At 40.9% G+C, this 11,905-nt stretch overlaps 1 pseudogene; it reads left to right on the top strand.

The window, feature by feature from the left end:
• Nucleotides 1-5,928: 5,928 nt before the first annotated feature.
• LOC147429276 (large ribosomal subunit protein uL30y pseudogene) lies at nucleotides 5,929-6,519 on the top strand (annotated as a pseudogene).
• Nucleotides 6,520-11,905: the final 5,386 nt, after the last annotated feature.

Genomic DNA, 11,905 nt, shown 5'->3' with positions numbered 1-11,905 from the left:
GTTTTAAAAGAATCAAACAAGTACCTTCCTGGTTTGGTTGACACCAGGTGGTGGCTTAGAAGGACAACCATTTGCATGCCATTGTGCTTGTGCTTGCATAAGTTGGTCAAGAAATGGCTCCTTTTGCATTGACTTTACAATAGATAGATTCGCATCTTTAGACATTTCGGGAGAGATCTTTGGTGGGCAATTGAGGATAATCTTTCATCATCTATATTTGTATAGCTGACGCAATTGAGGGGTAACCTTTGCAACTTTTGCACCCTACAATCGTTTTGCAACACTAATGGAGTGTTGTCCAGACATGATCCAATAATCAACATTGTGAACATCCTCTTTGGCAAGTTTGTCAAGAGGATTTTTTTTGGAAGGATCACAAGGCATCAAAATTGCCAATATCTCCTCTTGCTTTGGTTCTTGAATAAAGTCTAAAGTCAAAATCTTGAGTCAATCTAGATTCAATCTTATGTACAGGAGCAGGAAAACACCTTGTCACATCAATGCTAAAGACTTCATTAATCTCAAAAGGATAGAATCCCTTCTTGATTTCTAAGGAGGTCAGGGCCTTGTTATCTTCGGATGGAGTTTCCATTTCCATCAACTCCTCTTCAAAAACCTCTTTTTCTTATGTACTCTTTTTCATCTTCCTCTTTCCTAGTTTTAGTCGATCTTCCTCAAGAGTAGAATCATCCGTTGCCTTTCTTTTTCTTGTGAGTCCTTGTGCATCTTGCTCTTATGAACCTTCTTGCTCCTCTAAATTAATGGTGGCAATGATCTTCTTTGCATGCGTTGAAGCGCTTGCACCGGCACCTCTTGATGCTACAACTGCACTCCTAACTATGGCTTTCCCTGTCTTCTCCACAACTTTCTTAAACAGTGCCCCTTGTTGGAATTAGGGTTCCACAGAAACACACACAGCTTGGAGAAGGTGAAGGAAGCTCAAGGCACACAATAGAGAGTGTGTTACTTAGTATGCAATGGAAAGATAGATAGCCCTAGAGTGATGGACGTATATACAATGCTCGGGGGAAAAAACCTCCTAAAGATGGAAAAAATTCTCCGGCGGTCCTAGTGTGCTCACACACATCACTACCACATGTATATGGTAACAAATCCCCCCTAGAGTGATGCGGTGAACGAGAGCTGGCACATGAGTAAAGGAAAGTGCCATGCCCTGTGGACATGATCAGACCACAAAGGGGAGTAAGCCCAAAGCTTTGCGGAAAGCTTCAAGCTTCTCACGAGACAATGCCTTTGTAAAAAGATCTGCAAGGTTTTCCTGTGTTGGCACATAAGCCAAGATGATCTCTCCTGCTGAGAGCCTCTCCCTGACATAGTGGTAATGCACCTCAATGTGCTTTGTGCGAGCATGAAAAACTGGGTTTGTCGCAACTGCCAATGCGCTCTGACTGTCAGTGTAGATAGTTTTGGTAGTGTCCTGTCCAAAACCCAGATCAGCCATAAGGCATATGAGCCATACACACTCAACCGTAGCTGTGAAGACTGCCCTGTACTCAGCCTCACAACTCGAAGTGGCCACAGTAGGTTTCTTCTTGCTCAACCATGATATACATGAACTTCCAAGCATGAAACAAAAACCTCTTGTGGACACTCGTGTGTCAAAACAACCAGCCCAATCTGAGTCCGGAAAAGCATGTAAGTCTGGCGGCAATGATCCCCCCTTGGGATAAAACAAGCCAAGATGTAAAGTGCCACTAAGGTAGTGGAAAATCCTCTTGACAGTCTGCCAATGCTTAGACCCTAGGCTATGCATAAATCTACTGACCTGTAAGACTGCAAACTGAATATCTGGCCTCGTGTTGCATACATAAATGAGGCAGCAAACAGCAGTTTGGTAATGAGTGACATCAGCAGGATCGCCAGCATCATGTAGACTCAACTTCAAACCTGTTTCCATGGGAGTGGCAATAGGTTTGCAATCCTCAAGTCCAAACTTACATAGCAATGTCTCTATGTAACTTTTCTGACACAAGGCAATACCACCATCACACTGCTTAAACTGTATACCCAAGTAATGATGCAACAGCCCCAAATCTTTCATCTTGAAAGTAGCATTCAAATCAACCTTAAATTCAGCAATATGTCTCTCATTTGGTCCAGTGATCAGCAAATCATCGACATAAAGAACCACAATGAGAAGTACATCACCCTCATGCTTTACATACAATGTGCTTTTTGTTGGACTGTTATGAAAGCCTAGTTTAACCAAATGAGTGTCAGCTTTCTCATACCAAGCACGAGGAGATTGCTTCAACCCATACAAAGCCTTGTTACATTTGCACACTTTGTCCTCTTGTCCTTTTATGACAAAATCACGAGGCTGCATTACATAAACTTCCTCAAATATGTCACCATTCAAGAAAGCAGTAACAATGTCTGATTGATGTACATACCAACCAAAATGAGCTGCCAATGCACATAGAAAAGGCACAGTAGTCATACGACAAGTGGGAGCAAAAGTCTCTTCATAATCTATGCCTTTTTGCCGTGCATAACCCTTTGCAACAAGTCGAGCCTTATGGCGATCGATCTCACCATTTGGCTTGCGTTTCAACTTGTAAACCCACTTCGTACCAATGGCCTTTTTGCCAGGAGGCAAATCACATAAAGTCCATGTGTCATTTTCTATAAGTGCATCATATTCTGATTGCATGGCAGCCATCCAATTTTCTGAATTCTGTGCTTCATCAAAAGACAGAGGCTCCTGAACATCATGTAAGCTAGACACAGCCAAAGCATAACAATCTGATGCATGAGATGCATGGCAAGAGCCTGAACGAGTACGACTAGACAAAGGTGCATCCAATTTACTTTCACGCAAAGTGTGCACCAGCCATTTTGGCATACCTTTAGCCTGCTCATTTTCAGCCCTTTCCTCATCAAGTACATCATGTACATCTGCATCAGTAATAGGCTGATCTATAACATTTTCAGAAACCCCCGTAGGCTGTACATTTGCCTCATTGGAAATTACATTTGTATTTCCACCACTGAAAAGAGGCAACAAAGTGTCATAAATGTCCTGTGAGATTACATTACTGTCTTTAGTACATGACAACAAGGGCTGAACAGAATCTTCCACAAACACTACATCCTGTGAAACCAGAATACGCTTTGTTTGCAGATGATATAACCTGTAACCTTTGCTTTCAGCACTATAACAAACAAAAATACATTTGACAACATTATCATCTAATTTTCTGCGCTGTGTTTGTGGCACCAAAGCATATGCCAAACAACCAAAAACACGCATGTGCTTAATAGAAGGCTTTCTATCATGCCATGCTTCATATGGAGTAATAGACTGCAAAGCTTTCGTAGGACACCTGTTAAGTACATAAGTGGCACACATGATGGCCTCAAGCCAAAAAGAATGCAGCAAAGCTTGACTTTTGACCATACATCGTGCCATTTCCGTCAGTGACCTGTTTTTCCTCTCAGCAACACCATTTTGCTAAGGTGTATAAGGCACTATACATTGGTGTTTTATCCCACGACTAGCCAGAATGCATTAAATTCATGAGACATATACTCCCCCCCTCGATCGGAACGGAGGGTGTCCATAGTACATTTCGAGACATTTTCAGCCATAGCCAGAAATTGTTTGAAGCACATAAAAACTTTGGACTTCTCTTTAAGCGGAAATACCCATGCATGCCTGGAGTAATCATCAACGAAAGTCACCAAGTAAAGGTAATTGCCCAAGGACGGAGTTTGCATGGGCCCACAAACATCACTATACACAAGCTGCAACCTGCATGTGGCCCGAACTGAACCATCCTTTGGAAACTTAGAACACTTCATCTTACCCAAAATAGAGCCTTCACAAACATGTTTGACAGGTGCTTCAAGAGGCGGCAAATAAGCAACCATATCAGATTTCTGCAAACGCAGCAAACTGGCAAAATTCAGATGACCAAAACGTGCATACCAAAGTTTTGCATCTGAAATAGCCCTTGAATCTGCAACAGCATTTGCAAAATTTTATCCACACTTGTCATACAAAGTGAGCTTATAGAGCCCACGACACAAAAAGCCATATGCAACAATTTCATCACCAAAACTGAGATCATGAACTGTACATCTGTCATCCACAAATTTGACTACATGTCCAAGTCTAGCAAGTGCGGATACAGACAAGAGATTCTTCTTGATCCCAGGTGCATAAAGTGCATCAACAAGTGTGAAGGAACTGTCATTTGCAGCAATAAGCACAATCTTTCCAACTCCCTGAACCGAATAAGAGGCATTGTTGGCACAAGTGACTGAATTCCCATGAGGGACAGACTCAAGAGAGGTAAACAATTCATGATGTGAGGTAATATGCTTTGTAGCACCACTGTCGAAATACCACACATGTGATCCTGCAGCAACTGACAAGCATGCATCATGAACAGCAGGATTGCAAGTGCACTCTGCGCTAAAAGCCCATTCTACATCAACATCAGCAACACAGTCTCCTTTCACAGAAGACTCAACAATAGTTGCATTTGTAGTGGAATTAGCATTTGCAGTGGAACCACACTCTTTCTTCTTAGCCTCTTTGGCCTTAAACTTAGGACACAACTTGATCAAGTGATCATTAGATTTACAATAATGACACTTTGACACATTGGTGACACCGGTGCTTCTTTATGGAGTGGAGGTTTGGGGTGGCAGCATTGGGAAGTCTACTTGAAAAGAGTTTGAGAATGTCCAAAAGCGTTTTCTGACCAACTTTCTCCAAGTCAAGACACAAACACCCTACATGCTCTTACTTCTTGAGTCCGGATGCTTCCCATTGAGGTCTCGGGCATGCAAAGGGTTGTGGAGTACATGCTTAAGACACAACGTAGCCCTTTGTATCGACTTCCTAGAATCGCATATGAAGCAAGTCAAAAGGTCCAAAAGACATGCAAGAGCAAAATACTAAGTTCGGGGTGGATGCTTGACATCAAGAAATGGTTTGGAAGATGGGATGCATGTCACTTGGTCAAGGATGCAATAGACTCCCAAGTTAATGAGGCCTTCTTACAATGCCAATGTATCACGGCTTGGGAGAAATCCGGAGGTTCTTGCTTCGGCCATTACCCCACACACATTGCCCCAAACTACAAATCTCTCTTCTTCTTCGAACGTGGTAACCGAACCCATCCCTACATCCTTGAGCCCATCCCATTGAGTGCGATCCGCACCATTGCCTCCATTCCTCTTATCTCCCATTCTCTATGCTGCGAGACAGGACGTTGGGGTAGTGGCGAGGAGTCTCGTCGACTTTGCACCTTATGTCCTTGTCAGGTGCTAGAGAGTGAGTACCACACACTACTTGAGTACTCATCTTTTGACCACATTAGGTCCTCTTTTCCCCATATATTCAGCCATGAGCTCTCCCTACATACCTTCCTCTCCCAACCACGATGTGGACTCTCTATTGTGACGTTCATTTCAGCCATTTTTGAGCATCGAGAGTCACTTATGACCTCCACTCACACCACGTGACATGTTCATTTGGTCCCATAGGTCATATTTGACCTCCAAGGATGATAATAGAACTATCTCTCTCTCTCTCTCTCTCTCTCTCTCTCTCTCTCTCTCTCTCTCTCTCTCTCTTCTAGAGAGAGAGAGAGAGAGTGATGTGGCTAGGTATGCCACTCCATGCTCTCTCTCTCTCTCTCTCTCTCTCTCTCTCTCTCTCTCTCGTGAGAGAGAGAGAGTGATGTGGCTAGGTATGCCACTCCTCCTGTTGAATGTAATTGCGATTGGACTACAAGGTTTTAGTCCACCTCCCCCTTTTTCTTGTTGTCTTCCTGCTTGTGTGTGTGTGTGTGTATATATATATATATATATATATATATATATGAGTTCCTAGTGCTTTTTTGTGTGTGTGAGAGAGAGAGAGAGGCCTTTTTGGAGACTGTTCCTAGAAGGATGAGTACGTCAAAAGATGTTGCTGCTCCAACCACAGTCACTGTGAATAGCATCGCTAACTAAAAGGTCCTCTTCAAGAAGGTGGAGAAGTATATCAAACAATATAGGTAGCAAGCGGTAGAAGCGAGAGACAAAGCTAAAGGCCGTTTTCTATGTTGACCTTGAGGACAAGTTACTTTTTGTCATCAACATTTGAGGTATCAATGACGTCAAAAGATTTTAGTGAAGAAGGCTACTCTTAACATGCTTACAAGGGTGGAGCCTAATGTCACATATACTTGAAAAGTGTTAAGGAGGTGATTCACAAGAGAGGGTTTGGCAAGGTTAGCCTGGCAAGGATTCCTTTGATTGACAATTCGATCATCAAGCAAGCACTTGGGAAGACTGGCATAATTTGCAATGAGGATCTTATTCATGAGATTTACATTGTCGGCCCTACATTTCAAGGAGGCAAACAACTTCCTTTGGCCCTTTAAGTTGAGTGCTCCTCTAATAGGCAGCTTGAAAAAGTAGAGGATCCACTTTACCAAATCACGAGATGCTAGCAACCATGAAGATTATTTGATTGCTCTCATTAGAAGAATGAACTAGTTAGTACAACTATTAGCCTAGTCTTGGTTGTAGCAAGTTGTTTGACCATTCTCAACTATAGCCATAGTGGGCTAGAATTTTTGTTCAAACTTGGAGTTTTTGTGTTGATGTGGGGTCATCAAGTCTAGGGGAGCCTTGGGTGCCACTTTTTTTCCCTTTTTATGTCTATGCAAGATAAATGCAGCCCTTTAAGCGCCTTACAGATTAGATTTTTGTCTTGTGTCTTAAGAAGGGAAAATTTGTCTTTCTAAAGTAGAGCCCCAGCTTGAGTATTGAATGACAATAGATTTTCTTGTGCCAAAGAGAGAGAGAGAGAGAGAGACGCCATGGCCCGTACCAAGCAAATTGCTTGCAAATCTACATGAGAAAAGGCAACTTGCAACCATTCTCCCACGTCAAATCCGTTTTGGAGTACCCAGTCATTGAAATGAGTTGGTGCCTTTTTCCTTTTGATGTCAATAGTACAATTTGTTTAAGGCCTCATAAGGGCCCTGCTCTATGTACTTATATCCTTGGATTGGTGATGTCACTGATGTTATTTTAACATATCTCCAATTTATCTAAAGTTTGACACACACACACACACACACACACACAGAGAGCTAGCCTAACCTTCACGAGCTTGCAAAACATAATGCATTTGGAATCTTGATCTATAGGAGGAAAAGATGATGCCTATTGTGAGTAGAGCTCTACTCAGTGGAGTGTACAAAGGCAATCACAAACATTAATTTATGGTTGAATAAGTGGCATGATGCTTGATTTCGACTCACCTAGACGATGACTTGAGTCTCCTCTCAACAATTCCAAAACATGCAAGGTGTGGTGTGCTCAAACCCAATGCATTCTAAAATGCACAGTTCTTGGATATATATATATATATATATATATATATATATATAGAGAGAGAGAGAGAGAGAGAGAGAGAGAGAGAGAGTTGACTGCATGTAGGACAGGAAGAGGGCACATTCAACGTTGAGATGATGGTAGAGTAGCTCACAGCCTTTTCTACTTTCCCCTCATTCATATTGATTTTCCAAGAGTATAATATTATGAAAGTTTAAATAGGTAAGGAACGTGCAGGTGCCCAACTTGATGACGAGAATTGGGATCAAAATTTAGAACCCAATGATAAAAAATGGCACTCAAAAGTGGATAAAAAGTTATTTTTCCAAGGCTGGAAGGGTGTCCATCTCATTGGTGGGCTTGCATATTGTTTCTCTAAGTTTGGGTTAAAATGTAATATTAATTTGGGCAATGTGAATGGTGTATAAGGATACATTAGTTGCTAGGAAAAAGTGATTAAAGGTACTTCAAGCTTTCCAAGTTATTTATTCCTGTTTTCCATGAGCTTGAAGATATTTAATTCATGTTTATCATAAAACAAAAATCCATATCGAGACTTGTAAGAGTTGCAAAACATTGATCAATATATGTTCAAGAAGGAGATGCGTAGTTGTGAGTTTTGATCTTGCTTGCATAACCGTCCTTGTTCTCAACGCCATTGCCCTCAAGGAGCTAAAGCACAAGTGCAACATTTCTCTCTCCATTGACATTGTGTCTCCTTGAAAAAAAAAGTTACTTAATTGTAACCATATAAATGCGATAATGATGTGTGCGAACACATTTAGGACCGCGGGGCATTTTTTCCCTCACTAGGAGGTTTTTTCCCCGTGCATTGTATATATGCCCATCACTCTAGGGACATCTTATTTTTCCATTGCACACTAAGTTATACACTCTCTATTGTGTGCTTTGAACTTCCTTCATCTTATCCAAGGTGTGTGTGTTTTCTTGCAACCCTAATTCCAACAATTGGTATCAGAGCAGGTTGCGTCCTCCCGAGCTTAGTTGCCAACAGCTCCAACTCATGCCTGATCACTTTCTCCAATTTTGTGACCTTTGGCAAGCATCAATAGGTTGACAAATACTTAGGGAAAGGTCGTAGAGATTGCTCTACTCAAAATTTTCATTTCGGCTCATTTCGGCCTCCGTTTCCACCACATGCTACTAGTACTGCACAAGCTATTTCGTCATTTTATGCAGGATTTCTATCAATGCCATTTTTTGCACAACAATTCCCTTACAATCTTCTATGGTGTTGCTATATAGCATGTGTTTTCTAGCTTCGTTTCTCCTCTTTTTGGGCAGTTTTCACATCAGGTGCAGGCATTCGCCATGGCTGACAACAATACCCTAAGTCGGCTAACATGATTCAACATGTCCTTGTGTCAAAGGATGTTTTGAACTTTGTGCAGAGCATTGATGTACGTCCTGGTCTTGTGGATATAGGCGATGTTGAGGATGCCGCAGGTTTTGTTCCAAGGATTACTGCTGTTAGAATTGTTTTGCCTACGGCTGGGCAAGCTCGTTGGGGTGTAATAGATGCATAGGCTCATGCATGGATCACATGTTTGTGAAGAGCACTATTACTCCTCACATTCGTTCAACAAAATTTGCAAAACAAGCTTGGGATGTTCTAGCTAATCTTTATGCAAGTCGTAATGAGGCAAAAATTGCATTGTTTTTTAAAGAGCTGGTGTCAAAGACTATGCATGAGGAAGATGAAATGGACGCTTTCCTTGATGGTGTCAAGGATATAAATGAGAAACTTATTTCTGCAGGAGAAGTAATTTATGATAGTTCCCTTGTGCAGACTGTTCTTGATACTTTGTCAGATTCTTACTAGACTTTTGCTAGTACTTGGAGACTTATGACCCAAGCAAATCCTAAAGTTGTCAAGTTTAATGCATTATGCACATTGTTGTTGCAAGAGTCACTTTCCAAAAAAAAAAGGGCTAAACAGCGTGCAGTTGAACAAGTTTTTATTGCTACTCAAAGAAAAGGTGGTAACAGCAATGTAACCAACTTCTCACGGTTCTTCTACGAGTGAAAAATCTTGTGTTCCTAATGCTTTTGCTGGAAGCACTTTGTTTGGGAATTCTGGTGATAAGGGCAAAAAGAAGATGTGTTGCTATTATTGTAAAGCTAATGATCAATTGATCAAGCAATGTCCAAAATTGAAGCCAAAAGAAGCTAAGAAGAAAGAGGTTCGATCAACTACAGGGTCCAATACAAGTGCATATATTGTAGAGTCCTCTATGAAAGGAGATTGTGATGCTGATGTAGATCCAGAGTGGGCTTTTAGTGCAGAGTGAACATATGATCACGTTGTCCATGATGCATACTTTCCAATTGCTGCAGATTCACATATGTGGTATTTTGATAGTGGTGTTATAAATCACATTACCTCACATCGTGATTTGTTTACCTCTCTTGAGTTTGTCACTCATGGGAATATTGTCACTTGTGTCAAGAATGCCTCTTATCTGGTTCAGGGAGTTGAAAATATTCTGCTTACTGCTACAAATGGTAGTTCTGTCACACTTGTTGATGCATTGTATGTACTTGGGATCAAGAAGAATCTTTTTTCTGTATCTGCACTTGTTAGACTTGGACTTGTAGTCAAATTTGTGGATGAAAGATCTACAATACATGATCTTAGTTTCGACGATGAAATAGTTGCATCTGGCATTTTATGACGTGGGCAGTATAAGCTCACTTTGTATGACAAGTTTAGACAAAATTTTGCAAATACACTTGTGGATTCTAAGGCTATTTCGTATGCAAAACTTTGGCATGCACGTTTTGGGCATCAAAATTTTGCTAGTTTGTTGTGTTTGCAAAAATATAATATGGCTACTTCTTTGTCGCCTCTTGAAGCACCTATCAAAAATGTTTGAGAAGGTTGTAATTTGGATAAGATGTAGCGTTCGAAGTTTCCAAAGGATGGTTCACTTAGGGCTACTTGCAGATTGCAGGTTGTGCATAGTGATGTTTGTGGGCCCATGCAAACTCCGTCCTTGGGCAATTACTTGTACTTCGTGACTTTCATTGATGATTCTTCCAACCATGCATGGGCACCCTCAATTCCGATCGAGAGGGGGAGTATATGTCTCATGAATTTAATGCATTTTTGGCTAGTTGTGGGATCAAACACCAATGTACAGTGCCTTATACACCTCAACAAAACGGTGTTGTTCAGAGGAAAAACATGTCGCTTACAAAAATGGCACGATGTATAGTCAAAAGTCAAGCTTTACCACATTCCTTTTGGCTTGAGGCTATTATGTGTGCCACTTATGTACTAAACAGGTGTCCTACAAAAGCTTTGCAATCTATGACTCCTTATGAAGCATGGCATGAAAGCAAGCCTTCTATTGAGCACATGCTTTTTGGTTGTTTCGATTATGCTTTCGTGCCACAACCACAACCCAGAAAATTTAATGATAAAGCTATCAAATATATTTTTCTTGGTTATAGAAAGCAAAGGTTACAGTTTGTATCATCTTCAAACAAAGTGTATCTTGGTCTCATGGGATGTTGTTTTATGGAAGATTTTGTTCAGCCGTTGTTATCATGTGCTAGAGACAGTAATGTAAGATTTGTGACACTTTGTTGCCTCTTCTTAGTGGGTTGGAAGTTTGAATGTAAATTCCAATGAGACAAATGTACAACCGGTGGGGGTTTCTGAAAATGTTACAAATCATCATATTACTAATGTAGATGTACATGATGTACTTGATAAGGAAAGGGTTGAGAATGAGCAGGCTAGAGGTATGCCAAAATGGCTGGTGCATACTTTGCGTGACAGTAAATTGGATGCACCTTTGTCTAATCGTACTCGTTCAGGTTCTCGCCATGCATCTTTTGCATCAAATTGTTATGCTTTGGTTGTTTCTAGTTTATGTGGTGTTGAGAACCTCTTTCTTTTGATGAAGCACAGAATTCAGAAAATTGGATGGCTGCCATGCAATCAAAATATGATGCACTTATAGAAAATGACACATGGACTTTATGTGATTTGCCTCCTAGCAAAAAAGCCATTGGTACGAAGTGGGTTTAAAAATTGAAACGTAAGACAAATGGTGAGATTGATCGCTATAAGGCTCGACTTGTTGCAAAAGGCTATGCACAACAGAAAGACATAGATTATGATGAGATTTTTGCTCCCACTTGTCGTATGACTACTGTGCGTTTTCTATATGCATTGGCAACTCATTTTGGTTGTGATGTACATCAGTCAAACAATGTTACTGCTTTCTTGAATGGTGATATTTTTTAGAAAGTTTATGTAACGTAGTCTTACGGTTTTGTCAAGAAAGGACTAGAGGATAAAGTGTGTAAATGTAAGAAAGTTTGTATGAGTTGAAGCAATCTCCTTGTGCTTGGTATGAGAAAGCTGACACTCATTTGGTCAAATGAGGCTTTCGTAACAGTCCAACAAAATGCACTTTGTATGTCAAGCATGAGGGTGATGTACTTCTCATGGTCGTTCTCAATGTGGATGGTTTGATGATCATTGGACTAAATGAGAGACATATTG

The sequence above is a fragment of the Adiantum capillus-veneris genome, chromosome 22 (genome assembly GCF_014529385.1).
Source record: "Adiantum capillus-veneris isolate H3 chromosome 22, ASM1452938v2, whole genome shotgun sequence".
Lineage (NCBI taxonomy): Eukaryota > Viridiplantae > Streptophyta > Polypodiopsida > Polypodiales > Pteridaceae > Adiantum > Adiantum capillus-veneris.
The sequence above is the reverse complement of the archived record's forward strand: the minus strand, read 5'-3'. Positions and strand labels throughout refer to the sequence as shown.